The sequence below is a fragment of the Mobula hypostoma genome, chromosome 4 (genome assembly GCF_963921235.1).
Source record: "Mobula hypostoma chromosome 4, sMobHyp1.1, whole genome shotgun sequence".
In the NCBI taxonomy this organism is placed as follows: domain Eukaryota; kingdom Metazoa; phylum Chordata; class Chondrichthyes; order Myliobatiformes; family Myliobatidae; genus Mobula; species Mobula hypostoma.
Window position 1 is genome coordinate 118,394,090 of NC_086100.1, and position 25,902 is coordinate 118,419,991.

At 42.0% G+C, this 25,902-nt stretch overlaps 1 long non-coding RNA gene across 2 annotated transcripts in view; it reads left to right on the forward strand.

Annotated features, from left to right (window-relative positions):
- Positions 1–25,170, forward strand: part of LOC134344900 (uncharacterized) — a 301,299-nt gene extending 276,129 nt beyond the window's left edge. Inside the window, exons 3-4 of one of the 2 annotated variants that reach the window (XR_010017556.1) lie at positions 20,487–20,689; positions 25,127–25,170. This is a non-coding gene — a long non-coding RNA (uncharacterized LOC134344900). Of the gene's footprint in view, positions 1–20,486; positions 21,223–25,126 lie in introns of those variants that run through there. The other variant, XR_010017555.1, reaches the window with a different exon arrangement.
- The last annotated feature ends 732 nt before the right edge of the window (positions 25,171–25,902 follow it).

The window sequence follows — 25,902 nt, forward strand, 5'->3', positions numbered from 1 at the left end:
GAGGGCAGGTAGTGCTGAAGAAGCAGGGAGTCTGCAGAAGGACAGACAGATCAAGAGAATGGGCGAACAAGTGGCAGATGGAACATAGTATAGGGAAGTGTTTGGTCATGCACTTTGGTAGAAGGAATAACAGTGTAGATTTATTCAGATTACAGAAGAGGAAGTGTTTGCTGTCCAAACACAAATTAGGGTAGATAATTCCCAAGACTGGACAAGGTGTTCCCTCAGACCCCGCAGGAAGCAAGTGCAGAAATTGCCATGGACCTTGCAGCAATATCTAAATCATCCTTAGCGAGGTACCAGAGGATTCAAGGATAGCCAATGTTGTCTCGCTGTTCAAGAAAGGCTCAAAAAATAAACCAGGATACTATCAGAAGTTGAGCCAGACATCAGCAGTGGGAAAGTTATTGGAAGATATTCTAAGGGACTGGATATATGAGTATTTGAATAGATATGGATGGATTAAGGACAGTCAGTGTGGCTTCATGCGTGGTAGGTCATGCCTAACCCACTTTATGAAGTTTTTCGAGGAAGTTACTTGGAAAGTTGATGAAGGGAAGGCAGTGGATATTGTCCACATGGAGCTTAGTAAGGCATTTGACAAGGTCCTGCATGGGAGGTTGGTCAAGATGGTTCAGTCACTCAGCATTCAAGATGAGGTGGTAAATTGGATTAGACATTGGCTTTGTGGCAGAAGCCAGAGAGTGGTAGTAGATGGTTGCCTCTCTGACTGGAGGCCTATGACTTGTGGAGTGCTGGAGGGATCGGTGCTGGGTCCTTTGTTATTTGTCATCCATATCAACAACCTGGATGATAGTGGTTTACTGGATCAGCAAATTTGTGGATTACACCTCGATTCGAGGTGTAGTGGACAGCGAGAAAGACTGTCCTGGCTTGCAGTGGGATCTGGACCAGCTGGAAAAATGGGCTTAAAAGTGACAACTGGAATCTAATGCAGACATGTGCTAGGTGTTGCACTTTGACAGGACCTAACAGGGTAGAGTTTACATAGTGAATGGTAGGGTACTGAGGAGTGTCGCAAAATAAAGGATCTGGGAATACAGGTCCATAAGTGATGTCATAGGTAGATAGGATCATAAAGAAAGCTTTTAGCACATTGGCCTTCATAAATCAAAGCATTTAGTACAGAAGATGGGATGTTATGTTGAAATAGTATAAAACACTGGTGAGGGCTAATTTGGAGTATTGTGTGCAGTTTTGGTCACCTACCTACAAAAAAGATGTAAATAAGGTTGAAAGAGTACAGATAAAATTTACAAGGATGTTGGCAGATCTGGAGGCCTGAGTTATAATGAAAGATTAAATAGGTTAGGAGTTTATTCCTTGGAATGCAGAAGACTGAGGGGAGATTTGATAGAGGTATAAAAAATTATGAGGAAGGTAGATACAATAAATGCAAGCAGGCTTTTCCCACTGAAGTTGGGTGGGACAATAATCAGAGGAATAAAAGGTGTAATTTGCCTCAGACAAGTGCAAGGTGTTACGCTTTATTAAGTTAGAACCTACACAGTAAATGCTGGGGCCCTGGACAGTGTTGTAAACAGAAACACTGAGCAGTGTAGGTACATAGTACTTTGAAAGTGGAGACCTAGGTAGACAAGGTGGTGGAAATGCATTTGGCATGCTTTTCCTCATCAATCAGGGCACGGAGTGCGGGATTTGGAATGTCATGTTACAACTGTACAAGACATTGGTGAAATCATGTTTGAAGTATGCAGTAGAAAAATTTTAAAGTGACTTGTGAGACAACATCTTCACACACAGGGTGGTGGGTGTGAGGAATGGCCTGCCAGAGGAACCTGTAGAAGTGGTTACAGAAACAACATTTAATCACCATGTGGACAGATATGTCGGGACAGTTTAGAGGGACTTAGACCCAAGTGAGACTAGCTCAGTAGACTACTTGGTCAACATTGACAAAATAAAGTGAAAGGCCTACTTCCCTGCCGTATAATTCCATGTCTCTATCACTTTGAATGCAAATACATTATGTTACCCTTCATTTACTCTGCTTGAACTTTTCTCAAAAACAATCTCTCATAATTTGTTCAAACATGGAAGTCAAGAGTGAGGCAAAAATCCTTTATCAGTTGTTCATAGCAAAGAAATAACGGTGAAGCACTGTGAGCAGGTAAGACCACAGGTAAGTAACTCGAACTGTAACTAACTTGTTCTAACGTAAGTACTTGCCTCATGGTCTTTCTTTGTACTGAAAACTGCACAGACAAGGGAATCTTCTCTGATACGAAACAGCCTGTGAGACAATAAGGACTCTCTTGATTTACACTGTATATCATCTCAGGCTCACAGACAAAGAAACTACAGAAGAACAGAATGAGCTATACCACAAATTACTAAAAATCCACTGAACATCTACAGACAGGCAGATAATTATGCAAACACAAAATGCTGGAGGGATTCAGCAGGTTGGGCAGTATCTATAGAAATGAATTAATAGTTGTTGTTTCAGGCTGAGACCCTTCTTCAGGTCTGAAACATTGAGTATTTATTCATTTCTATACGTGCTGCCTGACCTGCTGAGTTTCTCTAGCATTTTGTGTCTGTTGCTTTGAGTTTAGAGCATCTTCAGACTTTCTCATGTTTATGATTATACAAACATATAAATAAGCATAAAGAAAGCTAAACTACAAAAACAATCACAACCAGTAACAAGTTAGAGGCTGGTCCATTTCTTCTATGATCCCACAATATAAGCTATCCAAACCAGAAGACTTTAGAGTAATATAATAGAGATTGAATTGTGATATTGTACATCCTACTTAAGTTAATTGTTGGCCACTGAGAAAAGCTAGAAAGAGCTGCAAATATTTTCTGAATTAAAGTATAAGGATTAGACAAGACAGTGGGAGCAAAACAAAGAAAATTGAACTGTGAACATAAAGATCAGCTCATACAGGCCAAAGCTGGAATAGTCCTTTTTAATCTGGAGATGTGGAACATACAGAATGTGTAAGGAAACACCCACTGGTATTGCGTTGCAGTTCAATAAAGAATACAGTCTATGTTCCTGACATAATTTTAATGGAACAAATTACCTTCTCTTAATTTGCACTTCTCAATCTTGTACATAATGGGAAAACAAAGAGTGAAACAGATGGTGAAGTCTTTCAGGAAGCTTGTTAGTGCCATGGGAGATGTGAAATCTGAAGTCAGTCAGAAGGGAGATGTTCAAAAATAGTGGGCATAATGAGGTTGCAAAGAGCGACATTTTAAACCTATATTCCATGATTGGTAGCCCTAGTTTGTAGAAAGTAGTTCATTTGAAAGCAATATATTAAGAAAATTAATGTCAAATTACTGACTCCTAATCTTCCATCAGTTGGAAAACAAGATAAATCTGGTGCACTAAGGTGTAGAGGAACAGTCACCAGAGCATTCACCTCCCATTTTACACACTCAGAACGTTAGTTAGTTTCCTTACAGGAATCTACGTTATTGGCAACTGTTATATGGTGTTGTTTATGTAAAGGGAGAAATGATGAAGAATGAAAGGATGGTGAGCATAAACTGTATACATGGTAATCTCAATGAACTGTAATCTAACCAAGCGTCAGTATTTAGTTATTTTTTATTTATTTAATGATACAGCACGGAGCAGGCTCTTTTGAGTCTTCAAGTAAAATTTAAGAGACTACTAGACAGGTATATGGAGGAATTTAAGGCGGGGGGTTATTTGGGAGGCAGAGTTTAAGGGTCGGCACAACATTGTGGGCCGAAGGGCCTGTACTGTGCTGTACTATTCTATGCTCTATGTAAGTAGCACCACCCCAGCAACCCCCACCTGATAACCCTGATTTAACCCGAACTTAATTATGGGACAAATTACAATGACCAATTAACCTACCCAGTACGTCTTTGGGCTGTGGGGGAAAACCCACTCATTCCGTGGGGAGGACGTACAGAATCCTTACAGAGGAAGCCGGAATTGATCTCTGAGCTGCAATAGCATTGCACTAACTGCCATGCTACCGAGGTGCCCGATATATGTTTAAGGGTGCCACTGTGACTCAGTTGGTGGGGCTAAAGCTTCATACCTTTTATAATCTCGGTTGATCCTGACCTCCAGTACGGTCCATGTGAAATTTACGCATTGCACAGGCTTCCACTGTTTGTTAAAAGTAACGCTGGTTTTAAAAGGGTCCAAAGCCATTTCTCCATGTTGGAAAATGTTGGTGATGAATGTATCTGTGAGGAGTCCAGCTAGAACCAAGATCACAGCTCTCCCTCAACGTGAGTAAAGCAAAAGCAAAGCTGATCTTTGACTTCAGAAAGCAGGGCAGAGTACACACCCCCATCCGTAACACCAGTGGTGAGGTGGAGATGGTTGAGAACTTCAAGTATCCAGCTGTAAATGTCACCAACGATCTGTCCTGATCCAGCCATGTGGATGCTAAGGCCAAGACAGTATTCCAACAGGCTTCCTCATCATGTTCTCAGAAGGCACCTGGTCTTCTCAAGCCACACAAATTACAGAGAGATGAGAACACAGCCCAGTCCATAACGAAAATCAAATCTCCCTCCATTAACTTCCCAGTGCCCTTGAGGAACCTTTCCTCCCTCCCCCACTGGGCAGAAGATACAAAACTTTGAGAACCTGTAATGCCTAACTTGAGGACAGCTTCAATCCTGCTGTTACAATGTGGATCTCTTATGATATAAAGATAAACTCTTGATCTCTCAGTCGTTCTCATTGTGCTCTGTGCATTTTAATTATCCACCTGCACTCCACATTCCCTGTAGATGTAATACTATGTTGTGTATTCAATTTTTTTCCCTTTTTGCACTAGCACAATACATTTATTGATGGAGTGACGTGTCTTGATGATAAAAAACTGTCTTGATAATGTGACAATAATAAACCAATTAGCAATTGCTGTGGTTGGCTCAGCTACTCATGGGGTGCTGGAAAGAGTACTTGTCGAAGGATGGGAGTGGGAGGGGCAATACTGAAATCAACAGATAGGAATGTCTGCGGCAGTACACAGTATATGAAAATAGGACGATGTGTTGCATCTCTGATGTTAACATCAAGAATGACACAGAATGGTTGCAGAGTATTTGAAAGGGGGTCAGTAAACAGCCAGAAGTCACGAACAAAGATAAAATCTGCAGATGCTGAAAGTCCAAAGCAACACACACAAAATGCTGGAGGAACTCAGCAGGCCAGACAGCATCTATGGAAAAGAGTCGACGTTTCAGGCTTCGTCAGGACTGGAAAGGAAGGGAAGAAGTCAGGATAAGAAGGTGGGGGGAAGAGGAAGAAGTACAAGGTAGTAGGTGATAGGTGAAACTGGGAGAGGGGGAGGGCGAAGTAAAGAGCTGGGAAGTCGATTGGTGAAAGAGATACAGGGCTGGAGAAGGGGGAATCTGATACGAGAGGGCAGAAGACAATGGAAGGAAGGGAAGAGGGAAAAGCACCAGAGGGAGATGACGGGTAGGTAAGGAGATAAGGTGAGAGAGGCAAATAGGAATGCGGAATGGTGAAAGGGGTGGGGGGCAAATACCGGAAGTTAGAGAAATCAGTTTCATGCCATCAAGTTGGAGTCTATCAGACAGATTTTAAGGTGTTGCTCCTCCAACCTGAGTGTGGCCTCATCACAACAATAGAGGCCATGGAATGACATATCAGAATGGGAATGGAAAGAGGAATTGAAATGGGTGGCCACCAGGAGATTCAACTTTTTGTGGCAGACAGAGAAAAGGTGCTTGACAAAGCAGTCTCACAATCTATGCTGGGTCTCACCGACATACAGGAGGCCACATTGGGAACACCGGATACAGTTGATAACCCCGAACAGACTCACAGATGAAATGGCACCTCACATGGAAGGACTGGTTGGGGCCATGGGAGAGGGAGGAGGTTTAGGGGCAGAGGTGGCACTTGCTCTGCTTGCAGGAAGGAGATTAGTGGGGAGGGACGAGTGGACAAGGGAGTTGTGTAGGGAGCAATCCCTGAAGAAAGCAGAAAGTTGGGGGAGGGACACGCGGTTGGTGGGGCGATCCCGTTGGAGATGGCAGAAGTTACGGAGAATTATGTGCTGAATGCAGAGTAGTCGGGTAGTAGGCGAGGACAAGAAGAACCTGATCCCTGGTGTAGCTGCGGAAGGATGGGCTGAGGGCAGACGTGCGTGAAATGGAAGAGATGTGGGTGATGGCAGCGTTGATGATGGAGGAAGGGAAGCCACTTTCTTGGAAGAAGGAGGACATCTCAGTAGTTCTGGAGGGAAAAGCCTCATCCTCAGAGCAGATGCGGCGGAGACAGAGGAACTGAGGGAAGGGGCTGACAGGGTGAGAAGAGGTATAGTCCAGTTAGCTGTGAGAGTCAGTGGGTTTATAAAAGATACCAGTTGGTAGATGGTCTCCAGAGATGGAGATTGATAGGGAGATCGAGAAAGGAGTGGGAGGTGTCGGAAATGGCCTAAGTAAATTTGAGGGCAGAGTGGAAGTTGGAAGCAAAGTTGATGAAATCGATAAGCTCAACTTGGGTGCAGGAAGCAGCACCAATGCAGTCATCAACATAGCATAAGAAGAGTTGGGGAGTGATGCCAGTGTAGATCTCCACATAGACGATGAAAAGGCAGGCATAGCTGGGACCATGTGAGTGCCATGACTACACTTTTGGTTTGAAGGAAGTGGGAGGAGCTGGTGGAGAAATTGTTGAGGGTGAGGACCAGTTCCACCAGATGGAGGAGAGTGGTGGTGGAGGGGAACTGGTCGGGTCTGTTGTCCAGAAAGAAGTGGCAAGCTTTAAGGCCTTCCATGGAGGACGGAGGTGTATAGCGACTGGACATCCATAGTGAAAATGAGATGATCGAGGCCAGGGAATATAAAGTCATTGAAAAGATCAAGGGCATGTGAAGTATCACAGATGTAGGTAGGAAGAGACAGAACCATAGGGCATAAAATAGAGTTGAGATATGCTGAGCCAATTTCAGTGGGGCAGTAGGTCTGCCCAGACAGTCAGGTCTGTGGATCTTGGCTAGGAAGTAGAAACTGGGTGGGGGTGGGTGGGTAAGGGAACTATGAGGTTGGTGGCAGTGTATGGAAGATCTCCAGAGTTAATAAGGTCGGTGATGGTGTGGGTGACAATGGCCTGGTTTGCCTTAGTGGGGTCCTGTTCAAGGAGTAAGTAAGAGGAAGTGTCAGAGTGTTGCCATCTGGCCTCAGCAAGGTAGAGGTCAGTCTGCCAGACTACTACAGCACCCCCCTTATCTGTGGGTTGGATGGTGAGATAGGGATTAGTGTGGAGAGAGTGGACAGCAGTGCGTTCGGAAGGAGTGGGGTTAGAATTGGAGAGAGGAGTGACAAAGTCAGGACGGTTGATGTTTCTTCGGCAATTAGCAATGAGAAGATGCAAAGCAGACAGAAGGCCAGAGCGGGGTATCCAGGAAGAGGAGGAGGGTTGAAGGGGGAGAAGGAGTCATCGGTGTGGGCTGAAGAGCCCTTGCCAAAGAAGTAGGCATGGAACCGGAAGCAATGGATGAAGAGCTCGGTGTCATGGCGGCAACAGAACACACTGAGGTGTGGTTGCTGGGAGACAAAGGTGAGGCCCTTATTGAGGACAGGATGTTCTGCCTCAGAGAGGGGAAGGTCAGAGGGAATTGTGAAGACCTGGCACAGTTAACAGCTAGGAGCAGATCTGCACTCTCCCCCCAAGAAGGTTGGTAGTGTTTGAGGAGAGAGGAGGGTTGGGATGTTCAGAGAAGGTGGGGCAAGAGGAAGATGAAGGCTCCACGCACCCAAAAGCTGACAGTAGGGCCTGAGAGACACAGGACTGCAGAGCGGTGGTGGGTGAAGGAAAGACTGGAGTTGCTGTTGGTTACTGTCCAGGCTGGAGCTGGAGTTAGAGGTTGTGCAATTAGCAGTTTGAAGGTGCCGGGGTTGTTGGAACCAGCACTAGTCATGTTGTTATCCGGGTTCTGAAACCGATGTTAGTGTCACTGGTACAGAGGTGTCCAGAGCCTTCTGAGCCAGGGATGGATTCAGAGAGATTCATACTCTGGGGGCATCCAATGGTATCAAGTCCAAGGATCGTGGTCTGGGGTTGTCAAAGGCCACCAGCGTTGGAGACAGCGTGTCCTGTGCTCTGCAGATGGGTGATCTTCCAATCCTTGCTCGATGTGAGGAAGGCTAAGAACCGGCGGTTGGAAGCGTGTTTCCAGCAGAGGATGAAGTATCGTGGAAAAGAGAGAATCCCTGAGCTGTGGCAGTGACTTGGACAGGGCCACCAGGTATCTCCTCACGGCGAAAAGTGTGGTGCCTAGAACGCGGTGGGAGAAGCAGCCAATTGAACATGAGTACCTGGGGTCTTCAGAGGGCCCAAACCGAGAAGCTTGAAAATGGATCTGGAAGCCATGTGGCACAAGATGACAGTGAAGACAAGTTGTCAGGAAGCCAGAAGTCACGGTTCCCACTTCCCCTTCAAAATTTAAAGGGGATTTAAAGAGCAACTCTGTGAATCTAAGAGATTCTAACTACGATGATAACATTTGTGTTAATTAGAAAAAAATCGTTAAACACTTGTTACATCAGTGTATTTTAGATAACATTACAAGTATGTTTTACATAGTTAATTTTGTGTGTCTGTTTGACACACAGCAATTTGTAAAGATGTGAGAATAAATGAGACAGAAATCCAGTTTTCACCTGTATCGGAGGTACTATATTTGTAAACATTAACAAGCACTCAGCAAATGCCCAGTCCAGTACTACTCAAAACTAAAACATTTTAATGTTTAATCTTTTCATTTGTAGTTTAAATTTTCCTTTTTAACTTTAGAATTAGGCTTTTTAAATGCATGTTAAAACTCCATAAAATAATGCCTTCAGGGCAATGGAGCTGCTAGCTAGAAACCTTTTCATTAACTAGATCTCCACTAATATAAATAAAGGGACCATTCACTTCACAGCTCCCTCGTCTGTTCTTCTGTTTCCTTTAAACTGTTACTGCTTTATTACACTTGTCCAGGCTTGTGCAACACCTGTTCATTCACCTCTTCCTTCCCCACCAAACAGAGATGTAAACAGTCTGTTAAGGTAAGACCATAAGATATAGGAGCAGAAGTGGGGCATTTGGCCCATCGAGTCTGCTCTGCCATTCAATCATGGGCTGATCCCATTTTTCCAGTTGTTCCCACTCCCCTGCCTACACCCCATACCCTTTGATGCCCTGGCATATCTAGAACCTATTTATCTCTGCCTTAAATACATCCAATGACTTGGCCTCCACAGCTGCTCATGGTAACAAATACCACAGATTTACCACCCTCTGACTAAAGTAAATTCTCCACATCTCAGTTCGAAATGGATGTCCTTCAATCCTGAAGTCGTGCCCTCTTGTCCTAGAATCCCCTACCATGGGAAATAACTTTGTCATATTTAATCTGTTCAGGCCTTTTTACATTCGGAATGTTTCTATGAGATTCCCCCCTCATTCTCCTGAACTCCAGGGAATACAGCCCAAGAGCTGCCAGACGTTCCTCATATGGTAACCCTTTCATTCCTGGAATCATTCTCGTGAATCTTCTCTGAACCCTCTCCAATGTCAGTGTATCCTTTCTAAAATAAGGAGTCCAGAACTGCACACAATACTCCAAGTGTGGTCTCATGAGTGCCTTATACAGCCTCAACATCACATCTATGCTCCTATATTCTATACCTCTAGAAATGAATGCCAACTTTGCATTCGCCTTCTTCACAACTGACTCAGTCTGCAGGTTAACCTTTAGGGTATCTTGCACAAGGGCTCACAAGTCTCTTTGCATCTCTGCATTTTGAATTCTTTCCCCGTCTAAATAATAGCCTTCCCATTTATTTCTTCCACCAAAGTGCATGACCATACATTTTCCAACATTGTATTTCACTTGCCACTTCTTTGTCCATTCCCCTAAACTATCTAAGTCTCTCTACAGGCTCTCTGTTTCCTCAATGCTACCCGCCCCTCCACCTATCTTTGTATCATTGACAAATTTTGCCACAAATCCATTAATACCGTAGTCCAAATCATTGACATACATCATAAAAAGCAGCTGTCCCAACTCCGACCCCTGTGGAACTCCACTGGTAACCGGCAGCCAGCCAGGATAGGATCCCTTTAATCCCACTCTCTGTTTTCTGCCGACCAGCCAATGCTCCACTCATGCTAGTAACTTCCCTGTAATTTCATAGGCTCGTACCTTGCTTCACGTGCGGCACCTTGTCAAAGCTCTTCTGAAAATCCAAGTACACCACATCTGCTGCATCTCCTTTGTCTATCCTGCTTGTAATTTCCTCAAAGAATTACAGTAGGTTTGTCAGGCAGGATTTTCCTTCCAGGAAATCATGCTGGCTTTGGCCTCTCTTGTCATGTGCCTCCAGGTGTTTTGTTATCTCATCCCCAACAATCGATTCCAACAACTTCCCAACCACTGATCTCAGGCTAACAGGTCTATAGTTTCCTTTCTGCTGCCTCCCACCCTTCTTAAATAGCAGAGTAACATTTGCAATTTTCCAGCCATCTGGTACAATGCCAGAATCTATCGATTCTTGAAAGATCATCGTTAAGGCCTCCACAATCTCTCCAGCTACTTTCTTCAGAAACCAAGGGTGCATTCCATCAGGTCCAGGAGATTTATCCACCCTCAGACCATTAAGCACCTTCTGAGTCGGAATTTTCACTGCACAAACTTCACTTCCCTGACACTCTTGAATGTCTGGTATACTGCAGACGTCTTCCACTGTGAAGACTAATATAAAATACACATTCAGTTCCTCTGCCATTCTGTATCTTTCATTTCAATATCTCCAGTGTCATTTTGTATTGGTCCTATGTCTACCCTTGACTCTCTTTTACCCTTTATATACTTGAAAAAGCTTTCAGTATCTTCTTTGATATTAGTCACCAGTTTCCTTTCATAATTCATCCTTTCCTTCCTAACGACCTTCCTAGTTTCCTTCTGCAAGTTTTTAAGAGCTTCCCAATCCTCTATCTTCCCACTAGCTTTGGCTTCCTTGTATGCCCTCCCTTTTGCTTTTACTTTGGCTCTGACTTCACTTGTCAGCCATGGTAGTGTCCTCTTCACTTTGAAAATTTCTTCTTATTTGGAATATATCTGTCTTGCACTTCCCTCATTTTTTTTCACAGAAACTCCAGCCATTGCTGCTCTGCTGTCCTTCCTGCAAATGTCCCTTTCTAGTCAACTTCGGCCAATTCCCCTCTCATGCCATTGTAATTTCCTTTATTCCACTGAAATACTGACACATTGGATTTTATTCACGTACACTTTTTCCAATCAATTGTGTGGTTCACAATGTTATCTCCTCCATACTGGAGGAACCACCAATCTGTGGGCCCCTGCATTGTTACAACTAAAGCAAACTTGAGGAACACCTCACCTTCTGGTTTGGGTACATTCCCGACTCAGAAACGTATTCGCAAGTTCTGGTAACTGTCTTTTTCTCTGGATCTGAGCGACTCAAGTGTCTATCATCATTTTACGATCTTTCTCTTAGTATGATCCTTCCTACTGAGCGTATCCCACAGTCCAGCTATTAGCAACACAAAAGCATTATGTGCTTCTGTTTGCAGCCTTAAAATCATTCGTTCTCACCTTATATCTCACCGTGAGATATTCTGTTTATGCAGAACCTCCTCTCCCCACCTTTTCTGTGACTTTCTTTCTTTCCCAGTTTTGATGAAGGGTACGGGACACAAAAGTTCAAAATTCAAATTAAATTTATCATCAAAGTATATAAATATATACAGTATATATATGTCACCCTATGCAAGCCTGAGATTTGTTTCCTTGTGGGCATGCAAAGTAAATCCTAGAAACACTATGGAATCATTGAAAGACTACACCCAACAGGACAGACAGACAACTAATACACAAAAGACCGTAAACTGCACAAATGCAAAAAAACCAATAAATATTGAGAATGTAAGATGAAGGGTCCTTAAAATTGAGTCCATAGGTTATGGAACAGTTGAGTGTTGGGGGCGAGTGAAGTTATCCTCTTTTGTTCAAGAGCCTGATGGCGGAAAGGTAATAATGTCTCCTGAACCTGGTGATGTGGGTCCTGAGGCTCCTGTACCTTCCTCTTGATGGCAGCAGTGAGAGGAGAGAATGGCCTAGATGGTGGGGGTCCCTGATGAAGGACGCTGCTTTCCTGTGACAGCGCTCTGTGTAGATGTGCTCAATGGTGGGGAGGACTGTACCCATGATTAGCAGGTCCATATCCACTACTTTTTGTGGGATTTTCCATTCAAGGTTGCTGCTGTTTCCATACTAGGCCATGATGCAAGCAGTCAATATACTGTCCACCACACAATCGCAAAAGTTTGTCAATGCTAATTACTGATATGTTTGAAAATGATAACAGTTTCTCTTTCCATAGATGCTGGCAGATAATTTCCACCATTTTCAGATTTCTTTTTATTCTGACTAATATAATTTGATAGCAAAATCATATTCTATGATCCTCTGCTGCTGGGAATATCACATTATTACCCTGTTTTTGTCTTCAATCATATGGAAATTCAATTCACAGTTTAAAAGTCATAGCTGCTTTTTATTTCAAAGGTATCAATACTTAGCTGTATAAATAGAGATTTTATTCAAACTGTTCCATTAAGTTGTGGTTGAACAGGGAAATGAGTTCCAATATGCAATAACTCAGCTTTTATATTCTGCTTCAATAATTTTGAATTGATTACAGACATTTCAAAAATGAACTAAATTGTAACCTTACCATCTATCTATTTTATTCCTCGTTTTAAACATCTTACCTATAGTTTCATATCATTTCTATATCAACTGAACTACTGTTTCTGAATTGGGATTGATTTGTTTTGCATGTTAGCTTTGTGCTTTAACAGGAGTACTATTTCATTAGTCAGACCTTGTCTGTTTTAGACAAATAGATACGTGCAGAGTTTCACAAAGGAGTCGCTAAATTTAGGTTTAACTGCACAAAAAAAATAATTAATTTTTTTCTTGCACAATTTGACACATGTTCATGAGTCTTCTCTGGAAAATGCAGATAAGAGCAGCAACTCTCTTACACTCATAGAAAAATGCTGGTGAACACAGCAGGCCAGGCATCATTTATAGGAAGAGGTACAGTCAACGTTTCGGGCCGAGACCCTTCGTCCTGACAAAGGGTCTCAGCCCGAAACGTCGACTGTACCCCTTCCTATAGATGCTGCCTGGTCTACTGCGTTCACCAGCAGTTTTTATGTGTGTTGATTGAATTTCCAGCTTCTGCAGATTCCTTGTGTTTGCGAACTCTCTTACACTGTCCATTCACAGTTTAATTTCAGGTAACACAATGATTCAATCCAACCCTGTGTTACAGCCATTTGGGTAAAAGAAATTAGCCTTAAAAACTTCACAAATTTCTACTCAAAAAATTAATATAAGGAACAAAGTTGCTCTCAGAGAATTCATGTGTCAAAAATAAACAAAGACAAAATGTATTTTATAAAACTGAATTTCCTGTGCATGACAGTTGACATGGCTTCACATTAAAGAAAAAGAAATCACAATATGACCATTTTTGGGGAATGCAAATCCCCCTGGAATGCAGTGGTGACCTGTATCTTGACAAAAATCATGCCAATGTATGCTTGAGTAATCATTTCTCACCTTCTCATGAGACTTTTCTATTTGTATGGTTGTTCTTGATGTATATAATTGTACAGTGCCCCAGTGTACACTGACTTTTCACAAAGCAAAGTTATTTTCACATCTCACAAATGTCAATTAGCACTCTAGGTCTACTGATACAGTTATTGATACAACTAATCCTTTCATACTTCAGTGGCTCCTCTTGTATGGTATCAGGTACAGGTGGACTAATAGAGGGAGATATACTTGTCTAGATATAGGGGAAAAAATATATAGGCATCCGTTAGTCTCGTGAGACCATGGATTTGCGCCTTGGAAGGTTTCCAGGGTGCAGGCCTGGACAATGGTTGTATGGAAGACCGGCAGTTGCCTGTGCCACTCCACACCACTGACGTTGTCCAAGGGAAGGGCATTAGGACCCATACAGCTTGACACCGGTGTCGTTGCTGAGCAATGTGTGGTTAAGTGCCTTGCTCAAGGACACAACACGTTACCTCAGCCAAGGCTTGAACTAACAACCTTCAGATAACTAGATGAATGCCTTAACCGCTTGGCCATGTGCCAACATATAGGAATATATGTTTCTTTTCCAGATACCAAACACAAATGTTCAACACTGTACTTCTCCAGTTCTAGCCTTTTATCCATCCCTAAATTTAATACCTCTATCACTAATCACTATTCCTTTGGCTATTGAATACACTCTGACAATCAACACACATAAAAGTTGCTGGTGAACGCAGCAGGCCAGGCAGCATCTCTAGGAAGAGGTGCAGTCGACGTTTCAGGCCGAGACCCTTCGTCAGGACTAACTGAAGGAAGAGTGAGTAAGGGAGTAAGGGAGTAAGTGAGTAAGAGTGAGTGAAAATCCCTTACTCACTCTTCCTTCAGTTAGTCCTGACGAAGGGTCTCGGCCTGAAACGTCAACTGCACCTCTTCCTAGAGATGCTGCCTGGCCTGCTGCGTTCACCAGCAACTTTTATGTGTGTTGCTTGAATTTCCAGCATCTGCAGAATTCCTGTTGTTTTCTGACAATCAACATCATTCTCCCTTAAGACCAAATGTTCATCCATCTTAATATTGCTTTGTGCAACTTAGTGTCATATTTTGCATGTTCATGCTTCTGCCAAGTGCCTTGGAAATTTTAAAATCCTAAAGGTGCTATATAAATACAAGTCACAATTATTTATGACGGATGAAGGTGGTTGTAGTTTATGCCCAGTTCAAATATGGGCATCAATGAGACTGCAAAACAGGAGACACAATGAACTCCATATTCCAAGTTGCTTTTGGACCTTCCACTTCTTATTTCTGCAATGGTCCTCTTCCAGCTAGAATTCATTGTGAATCCTCCTGGAGTTTGTGTTGTGCCCAGCAAGCTATTTGGCAGTTTGGTTCAGTTCAATGCAATTTTAAAATTAATACTGACTATTAAACTATCAGGCCCTAGACTGAATCAGCTGAGCAGTTAATGCTTCTTAATAAAGCAGAAAATGATAGAAGTACTCAGCAGGCCTGGCCACATCAATAGAACGAGAAACAGAATAACAATAAACTCAAGATTGCAGGGTGGGATTACTCGGGGGTGGCGGTGGGGGGAAACATTTGCTCACATTTCTGAGGACACTGCATTCAGCACTCTGGCCAATATAATGACGGTAATTTGAGAAATATCTTGGTATATGTCCTTGCATCTGCAGCAACCTCAGACACTGCCCTGAAGTGTGGTTTTATGATCATCAGATCCCCAATACAGAGTGGCGATGAGAAATGGGACTGGTTATTCAATCTGTCACTCATTGTCAAAGGTCAGTTAATTTGTGTGATGTATCATAGATTGTTTTTGTAATGCATCATCTACATCATGAATTTTTTGGTAATGCAAACCCTTAATAAAAATTGACAACACACATCAAAGTTGCTGGTGAACGCAGCAGGCCAGGCAGCATCTCTAGGAAGAGGCACAGTCAACGTTTCGGGCTGAGGCCCTTCATCTCGGCCCGAAACATCAACTGTGCCTCTTCCTAGAGATGCTGCCTGCCCTGCTGCGTTCACCAGCAACTTTGATGTGTGTTGCTTGAATTTCCAACATCTGCAGAATTCCTCGTGTTTGCATTTACAAAAATTGACAGTACGTTTCTTTCAAATTTTATCTTTGTTTAGCTAATTTTTCCCATCAATTCGATTGATGTATCTCCAATTAGAAACCATAGAAACCATAGAAACTACAGCACAGAAACAGGCTTTTTGGCCCTTCTTGGCTGTGCCGAACCATTTTCTGCCTAGTCCCACTGACCTGCACACGGACCATATACCTCCATACACCTCCCATCCATGTATCTGTCCAATTTATTCTTAAATGTTAAAAAAGAACCCGCATTTACCACCTCGTCTGGCAGCTCATTCCATACTCCCACCACTCTCTGTGTGAAGAAGCCCCCACTAATGTTCCCTTTAAACTTTTCCCCCCTCACCCTTAACCCATGTCCTCTGGTTTTTTTCTCCCCTTGCCTCAGTGGAAAAAGCCTGCTTGCATTCACTCTATCTATACCCATCATAATTTTATATACCTCTATCAAATCTCCCCTCATTCTTCTACACTCCAGGGAATAAAGTCCTAACCTATTCAACCTTTCTCTGTAACTGAGTTTCTCAAGTCCCGGCAACATCCTTGTAAACCTTCTCTGCACTCTTTCAACCTTACTTATATCCTTCCTGTAATTTGGTGACCAAAATTGAACACAATACTCCAGATTCGGCCTCACCAATGCCTTATACAACCTCATCATAACATTCCAGCTCTTATACTCAATACTTCGATTAATAAAGGCCAATGTACCAAAAGCTCTCTTTACGACCCTATCTACCTGTGATGACATTTTTAGGGAATTTTGTATCTGTATTCCCAGATCCCTCTGTTCCACTGCACTCCTCAGTGCCTTACCATTAACCCTGTATATTCTACGTTGGTTTGTCCTTCCAACGTGCAATACCTCACACTTGTTAGTATTAAACTCCATCTGCCATTTTTCAGCCCATTTTTCCAGCTGGTCCAAGTCCCTCTGCAGGCTCTGAAAACCTTCCTCACTGTCTACTACACCTCCAGTCTTTGTATCATCAGCAAACTTGCTGATCCAATTTACCACATTATCATCCAGATCATTGATACAGATGACAAATAACAATGGACCCAGCACTGATCCCTGTGGCACACCACTAGTCACAGGCCTCCACTCAGAGAAGCAATTCTCTACCACCACTCTCTGGCTTCTTCCATCGAGCCAACGTCTAATCCAATTTACCACCTCTCCACGTATACCTAGCGACTGAATTTTCCTAACTAACCTCCCATGCGGGACCTTGTCAAATGCCTTACTGAAGACCATGTAGACAATATCCACTGCCTTCCCTTCATCCACTTTCCTGGTAACCTCCTCGAAAAACTCCAACAGATTGGTCAAACATGACCTACCATGCACAAAGCCATGTTGACTCTCCCTACTAAGCCCCTGGCTATCCAAATGCTTGTAGATTCTGTCTCTTAGTACTCCCTCCAATAATTTACCTACTACTGACGTTAAACTCACCGGCCTATAATTTCCCGGATTACTTTTCGATCCTTTTTTAAACAACGGAACAACATGAGCCACTCTCCAATCCTCCGGCACTTCACGCGTAGACAGCGACATTTTAAATATTTCTGCCAGGGCCCCCACAATTTCAACATTAGTCTCCTTCAAGGTCCGAGGGAACACTCTGTCAGGTCCCGGGGATTTATCCACTTTAATTTTCCTCAAGACAGCAAGCACCTCCTCCTTTTCAATCTGTACAGTTTCCATGGTCTCACTACTTGATTCCCTCAATTCCATGGATTTCATGCCAGCTTCCTTAGTAAATACAGACGCAAAAAACCTATTTAAGATCTCCCCCATTTCCTTTGGTTCCGCACAAAGCCGACCACTCTGATCGTCAAGAGGACCAATTTTATGCCTTACAATCCTTTTGCTCTTAATATACTTGTAAAAGCTCTTTGGATTATCCTTCACTTTGACTGCCAAGGCAACCTCATGTCTTCTTTTAGCCCTCCTGATTTCTTTCTTAAGTATTTTCTTGCACTTCTTTTACTCCTCAAGCACCTGATTTACCCCCTGTTTCCTATACATTTCATACAACTCCCTCTTCTTCTTTATCAGAGTTGCAATATCCCTTGAGAACCAAGGTTCCTTATTCCTATTCAATTTGCCTTTAATCTTGACAGGAACATACAAACTCTGCACTCTCAAAATTTCCCTTTTGAAGGCTTCCCACCTACCAATCACATCTTTGCCAGAGAACAACCTGTCCCAACCCACGCTTTTTAGATCCTTCCTCATTTCTTCAAATTTGGCCTTCTTCCAGTTCAGAACCTCAACCCTAGGACCAGATCTATCCTTGTCAATGATCAAATTGAAACTAATGGTTTATGATCACTGGAACCAAAGTGCTCCTCTACACAGACTTCTGGGTCACTTGCCCTAATTCGTTACCTAACAGGAGATCCAATATTGCATCCCGTCTAGTTGGTCCCTCTATATTGATTTAGAAAACTTTCCTGAACACATTTTACAAACTCTAAACCATCTAGACCCCTAACAGTATGGGAGTCCCAATCAATGTATAGAAAATTAAAATCCCCTACCACCACAACTTTATGTTTCCTGCAGTTGCCTGCTATCTCTCTGCAGATTTGCTCTTCCAAGTCTCGTTGACTATTGGGTGGTCTGTAATACAATCCCACTAATGTGGCCATACCTTTCCTGTTTCTCAGCTCCACCCATAAGGACTCAGTAGACAAGCCCTCTAATCTGTCCTGCCTGAGCACTGCTGTAATATTTTCCCTAACAAGCAATGCTACTCCCCCACCTTTCATTCCTCTGCCTCGATCACATCTGAAACATCGGAACCCTGGAATATTAAGCTGCCAATATTAACCCTGGAATATTAAGCTGTTTGGTAATGATCTGTGAATTGCTTAAGGATAAAATTCTGTTACCCAGACTGTCAAATGATGGAGATGCATTGTAACTGTTTCTGTTTCCAAAGGTTCTGAATGACATGCTGAGTGTTTTCAGAAATTTCTTTCCATTTCAGATTTCACACATTTGCAGTTTTTATACTTTTTAACACCAGCTTTCAATTCAACAAAACCAAACACGAGAATTCATTCTGTAACATTCATAAAACATAACTGCATGAAAATATACAGATACAGAAACCTAGAAAATGGATTAGAAAAAAACAATATACTTCCGTTTTGCAGTATGTATACATTCTGCATGACAAGCATTGTTTGCACCTATTCCCTGCTGAAGTACAGCCTATCAGGAAATTGAACTGGGCACTTCCTGTTACGATTCACCAGGTGTCCTTTCCTGATCATGTGTGTAGGTGATATCATCATCAATGCAAGTGGGCTGTGTTTTTGACTTAGCAACAGAAATGGAACATAAGATTAAACTGAGAATATCCTATTTTGATTAATTTTATTCACTCGTGTCTATCATCATTAGGCCTATCCATATTAACTCCACTTGCTTGCATTAAGTTCGATATCTCACTTTGCCTTGACATTCAAGTACTTGTCAAAGTGCCTCTTAAATCAGAATCAAAATGAAGTATATTTTCCCTGATGTATCACATGAACTTTGTTGTTTTGTGGCAGCAATATGGTGCAAAACTTAGCAATGAATATAAATTACAATAAATAAAAGAATAAATAAATAATGCAAAGAGGAATAATGAGGTAGTGCTCATGGATTTATGGACTGTTCAGAAACCTGATGCAGAGGGGAGGAAGCTGTTCCTAAGCATTAAGAGTGGGTCTTTAAGTTCCTGTATCTCCTCCCCAGTAGAAGTGATGAGAAGCGGGCACGGCACAGATGGTGAGAGTCCTGAATGTTGGATATCACCTCCTTGAGGCACCTCTTTTTGAAGATGTCCTCAATGATAGAGAGGCTCCTAACACCTCTGCCAAAGTTTCCTTGCAGATCTCCTTTAAATAATCTTTCCCTCACCTTACAACTATGCACTCTAATTTTAGATCGAACTGCCATGGGAAATTGACATTGGTTATCTACCTACTTATGACTCTCATAATTATATACAGTATACCTCAGTCAGAGAACAGTACAGTTCTAGAAAAGGCATTAGGTCCATGATGACTGTGCTATTATAACACCAAATTAAATTAATTCTATCTGCCTGCACATTAGCTACATTCCTTTATTCCTTGCCTGTTGCTGTAACTCTCTAAGTCGTCGTGGCTATCTCTCGAAGTTGAGGATGATGGTCTTCGTTCTGTTGATCTACTTATGGGCTCTCAAGTGGCTTATGAGTCCACTCTTGGCTTTGAAAGTTCTTCTGCATTCAGGACAGGTAGTTCCAGAGGGCATATCGGGCTTTGGTTGTTGCTGCCTCTCTTTCCATTTTCTTCTCTTTTCTTCTAAATCTGCACATCTGTTGGCTTCAAAAGTTGCCAACAGATTCAAAAGTTGCCATTCTTCTCGAATGATGGCTTGCCAGAGTTTCCTGTCCTTCTCATTGGTTTCCCAACTGTTGATGTCGATGTTACATTTCTTCATGTTGGCTTTTAAGACGTCTTTGAATCTCTTCTGTTGTCCGCCTCTTTCACGCTTGCCTTCTTTAAGCTGGGAGTAGAAGATTTGTTTCGGCAGACATTCGTCTTTCATCCGAACAACATGACCGCTCCATCTTAGTTGGTTCTTGATGACATAGGCTTCAATGCTTGTTGTTTTTGCTTCATTTAGCACACTGACATTGGTTCTTCTATCTTCCCAGCGGATATTTAAGATGTTTCGAGGGCAACAGCCCATTGATGACTCCCTAAGCAAAATACCAACACTTGAAGAAGTCGAGGAAGCTATCAAAACCTTGGAAAAACAACAAGGCCGCTGGATTCGATGGAATACAAGCCGAAGGCTACAAAATTGGAGCTAACCTGCTTCATTATCAACTGCATCAACTTCTCATCAATTCTCTAAGTATCTATTAAATGTTGCTATGTTTTGTTCAGTTGTATACATGTGTATTGGTTGACAATAAACTTGAACTTGAACTCTCCTGGTACCAAGTCCCAGAAACCTACCACTCCCTGTGTAAACCTTCACCCTCTCCTTTAAATTTGCCCCATCTCATCTTAGACCTACACCCTCTAATAGTTGACAAATCCTCACCGGGAAAAAGTCTCTGACCACCTACCCTATCTGTGTTCTTATAATAAGACACTCATCCCTCAGCCTTCCATGCTCCAGAGGAAACAATATAAATTTGTTGAACTTCTCCCTGTGGCTAATACTCTAATCCAGGCAATATCCTGGTGAAGTACTTCTGCACTCTCCCCAAAGGCTTCACATGCTTGCTGCAATGCAACAACCAGAACTAAACACAGTACTTCAAACTTAGCTTAACCGAAGTATTATACAGCAACAATATGGGCTTCCCAACATTTATACTCTGCTCCCCAACCCATGAAGGCAAGCATGCTGTACAGTGCCTACCAAAAGTATTCACCTCCCCCTCGCTTGGAAGTTTTCATGTTTTATTTTTTTACAACATTGAATCACTGTGAATTTAACTTGACTTTTTTGACACTGATCAACAGAAAAAAAAGACTTTCACGTCAAAGAGATCTCTACAAAGTGATCTAAGTTAATTACAAATACAAAACAAAAAATAATTGATTGCGTAAGTATTCATCCACCTTTAATATGGCACACCAAATCATCACTGATGCAGCCAATTGGTTTTAGAAGTCACATAATTAGTTAAATGGAAATCTGCTTTGGGAGACCTTTGTGCAGTTGAGGTGTTTCAATTGACTGTAGTGAAAATACACCTGCATCTGGAAAGTCCAACTGCTGGTGAGTCAGTATCCTGGCAAAAACTACAAAAAACAAAAGAACACTTATGTTTTACAAATATAAAACACAAAATGGTTGATTGCATAAGTATTCACCCCCTCCAAGTCAGTATTTAGTAGATGCACTAAAGAAGACAAAAGAACACTCCAGGCAACTCAGCGAAAATGTTATTGAAAAGCACAAGTCAGGGGATGGATACAAGAAGATTTCTATGTCACTGAATATCCCTTGGAGTACAGTCAAGTCAATCATCAAGAAATGGAAAGAATATGGTACAACTGTAAATCTGACTAGAACAGCCCGTTGTCAAAAACTGAGTGACCATGCAAGAAGGGGTCTAGTGAGGGAGGCCACCAAGAAACCTATAACAACTCTGGAGCAGTTACGAGCATCAGTGGCTGAGATGGGAGAGGACTGTGCATACAACAATTGTTGCCTGGGTGCAACAACGGAAAACCACTATTGAAAAAAACTCACATGAATTCTCAGCTAGAGTTTTCCAGAAGGCATGTGGGAGTCTCTGTACTTAACAGGAAGACTACGGTCTGATTAAATCAAAATTGAGGTTTTTGGACATCAGACGAAATGCTATGTTTGACATAAACCAAACACCACACATCATCATAAATGCACCATCCCTACCATGAAGCATGATGGTGGCTGCCTCAGGCTGTGGGGATGCTTCACTGCAGCAGACCCTGAAAGGCTTGTGAAGGTAGAAGTTAAAAAGAATGCAGCAAAATACAGGGAAATCCTGGATGAAAACCTGATGCAGTCCGCAAGAGAACTACAACTAGGGAGAAGATTTGCTTTCCTTCAAGACAATGCTCCCACGCATAAAGCCAAAGCTACACAGGAATGGCTTAAAAACAACAAAGTTAATGTCTTGGTGTGGCTAAGTCAGAGTCCACAACATTTGAGAATTTGTGGCTGGACTTGGAAAGGACTGTTCACTCATGATCCCCATGCAATCTGGGACAGAGCTAGAGCAGTTTTCAAAGAAGAATGGGGGAAAATTACAGTGTCTAGAATTGCAAAGCTGATAGAGACCTATCCACACAGACTCAAGGCTGTAATTGATGCCAAAGGTGCATCTAGTAAACACTGACTTGGAGGGGGTGAATACTTATGCAATCAACTATTTTGTGTTTTGTATTTGTAATTTATTTAGATAAATCTGTAGAGATCTGTTTTCACTTCGACACAAAGAGTCTTTTTCTGTTGATCAATGTCAAAAAAAGCCAAATTATTGTTGTAAAACATGAGAATTTCCAATGGGGGGCACTGTATATCTCCTTTACCATCCTATCTACCTGTGTTGCCACTTTCAGGAGGGATGGACCGCAGCCCAGGTTTCTGTTTTACATCGGTGCTCCTTCGGTTCTGCCAGTTAATAGCAAACATAGAACATAGAAATTACAGCACAGTCCAGCCCTTCAGCCCACAATGTTATGTTGACCTTTTAAGCTATTTTAAGATCAATTTAACATCCCACATAGCCTACCATTTTCCTTTTATTCATGTGCTTATCTTAAAATCTCATGTCCCTAATGTATCTGTCTCTACCTATCACTCCGTTGATGCACCGATTACTTCCTTTATACATATTAAAATTATGCTCTCTCATGTTAGTCACTTCATCCCTGGGAAGAATGTGGTGGCTTTCCAATTTATCTAAGCCTCTTAATATACACCTCTAAAAGTCACTTCTCATTCTCCTTCACTCCAAACAGAAAAGCCTAACTTGTTCAACCTTTCCTCATAAGTCATGATCACTAATCCAAACAGCTTTCTGAAATCTGTATACTTTACTCTTACATTTGACCTCCCAAAGAGCAATATCTTATATTTGTCTGGATTAAACCTCATTTGCCATTTCTTTGTCCATATGTCCAACAGCTCTGTACCATGCTGTATCCTTTAACAATCTTCCTCACTATCTGTCTGCCAATTTTTGTGTCACATACTAACTTACTAATTACTGCAAATACATATTCATCCAAATTACTTATACATATCATAAACAACAAAGGTCCTGGCACTGACCCCTGCTGAACATCACTAGCCAGAGACCTCAGACAAAATTACATGCCTCTACTACTACCTTCTATTTTCTATGGCCAAACCAATTTTGAATCCAGTTCACCAACAGACCATGGATTTCATGTGGTTGAATATCATTTCCACCCGCTATGACTCCATTGCATTAATTTTAGCGTGCTACCACTCATAGACATTCACCACTGATAAAGATCATGGTATCTGGGTATTAGCAACTGTGACTTCAGGCCCCCATTGGCATGATGAAGTAGCCTGATTGCAACATATGCCTCAGTTGCCTTGCTCTATGGAAAGTGAGCCCAATCACATTCCCCATTCACCTCTTCCTACTCCCACTCCAACATTTGATGTTCCCTTTATCACCTTTTTTGATATTCACTCTCTAATTTTTTTCTATTGCCCACCCCCTCCCCCATTTTCCTTATGTACTTATTTAATTACTGCCCATAATGCCACTAGTGCTTAGGGCAGCAATGAAAATCCTTCATCTTTGTCTGTCCTTGGCTGCACACAGATGTAGAAGGATTCTTCATTGTCATTTCCATAACAATTTTGATTTACCAGTCAGGGTTGTTAGCCTTGAACAGAACCCAAAACCTGGAGGATAAGTGGAATACTCTAAGTCTGGCCCCTACCCTTTAACCTGTTTAACACGAGTGTCCCTACCAAGAGCCAAAGCACATAGCCCTAACACTAGTCAGCATAGCTCTCTAGGTCATTCACTGTAGGCAAGCAAGCCCCCAAACCATGACAAGATTGTGGTCCTCTTGGAGGATGATATTTTTTTCCTTATGTGTTCTTGTTTTCTTATGGACAGAGCACTTCAGGAACACTGACTGACTTCTCAGTGAGCCGCCAAGCTCAGGGAGCAGCCATTGGCTCAGAATGTGCAAGTTAGCATTTAATGCTTTTTCACCAGAGAAAATCAAGATAGCAATAGTGAGGATATCCTAAATTAGTGACGATTTAGTGGCGCGAGATTTGGAATTAAGGCAAAAGTCAGTCCCCACACTGCACTAAAATGGGCAAATTTGAATTTCTGAGCTCTAAAACTAATTTCTCTCAGATACGGAATGAAAGAAAAGAAATTAATCAGTTCCCATGAAATTTATATCTTGCAATATTTTCCTCTGATTTCCATAAATCTATCTTTTAAAGAATGATGGAAACATATTGTGAAATTATAACGTTGCTATTTTTATTAACCTTTAAAATATTAGATTCTGTTGCAAAATAGGTGAATAAGTGATTGTGGAATTGCATTTTCTGGTGGGCATTGAATATTATTTTAATGTACCCTTGGAAAAGAATCAATGTGGTATAAGTTATTGTAATTGTCTGTCAAGAATCTAATATTCTGTTTGCTCTGCATCATCAGTAACAGCCGCTGAAAAAATAAATAGGGATGGTGGCAGCAGATGCTAATCTGGCCCACTTATGTATGTCCTGTACTTGATCTAACCAAATCCTAGTGAATTGTGATGTTGTTTTCACAAGGCATTTATGCAATTCCATGGCAGTTGGATTAAAGAGGAGCCGATGTCAAGCGCAAGGACTTTCACTCAAGTTGATGCAAGTATATAATTTCCTACCAGCTACTGTGGTGCTTTTGTCTGGTGGTAATTCACTTTTCCTGATCTCATTGCACCCAGAACCAGATGTCCCAACAGACTACTTGAAGATGAAGGGCACTTGTTGAACGAGGTCCAAGAGCAGTACAATATAGACCGCATGATCACCATATGCCGCAAAACAAGTCAAATTATACCGAATATACACTTCTGTTGCCTTGAACACTGTGAAGGCATGTATTAGCTAAGTTCTCTCGAAAGCTCCTGATGTGCTGCATTTTATGCATTAATGAGTGGAGGCACAATTCAGACCTGCAGAAGAGACAAGGCACAGATTACAGAGGATACAGAGGATTTGAAGGGGAGGAGGAGAACCAGAGATTATAACTTTGCATGAGCTATGCACCTGTAAAGGTACAATAAGGGTGCTGTGTTTATTGTAAGGTGATGTTACCTGTTCCATCTCACCAGTACAAAGCAGTCCTCACATCACTCAGCCCTATCATTGCTCTGTGTCAGTCATGTCTTCTCATTCATCAGCACATGTGTAAAAGGTCTTATTACTACCTAAAATCCATGGATTGCAAATAAATAATACTATATGGTAAGTAGTCAAAATCAGAATCAGGTTTAATATCACCAGCATAGGTCATGAAATTTGCTAACTTTATTGCAGCAGTACAATGAAATACATGATCAATA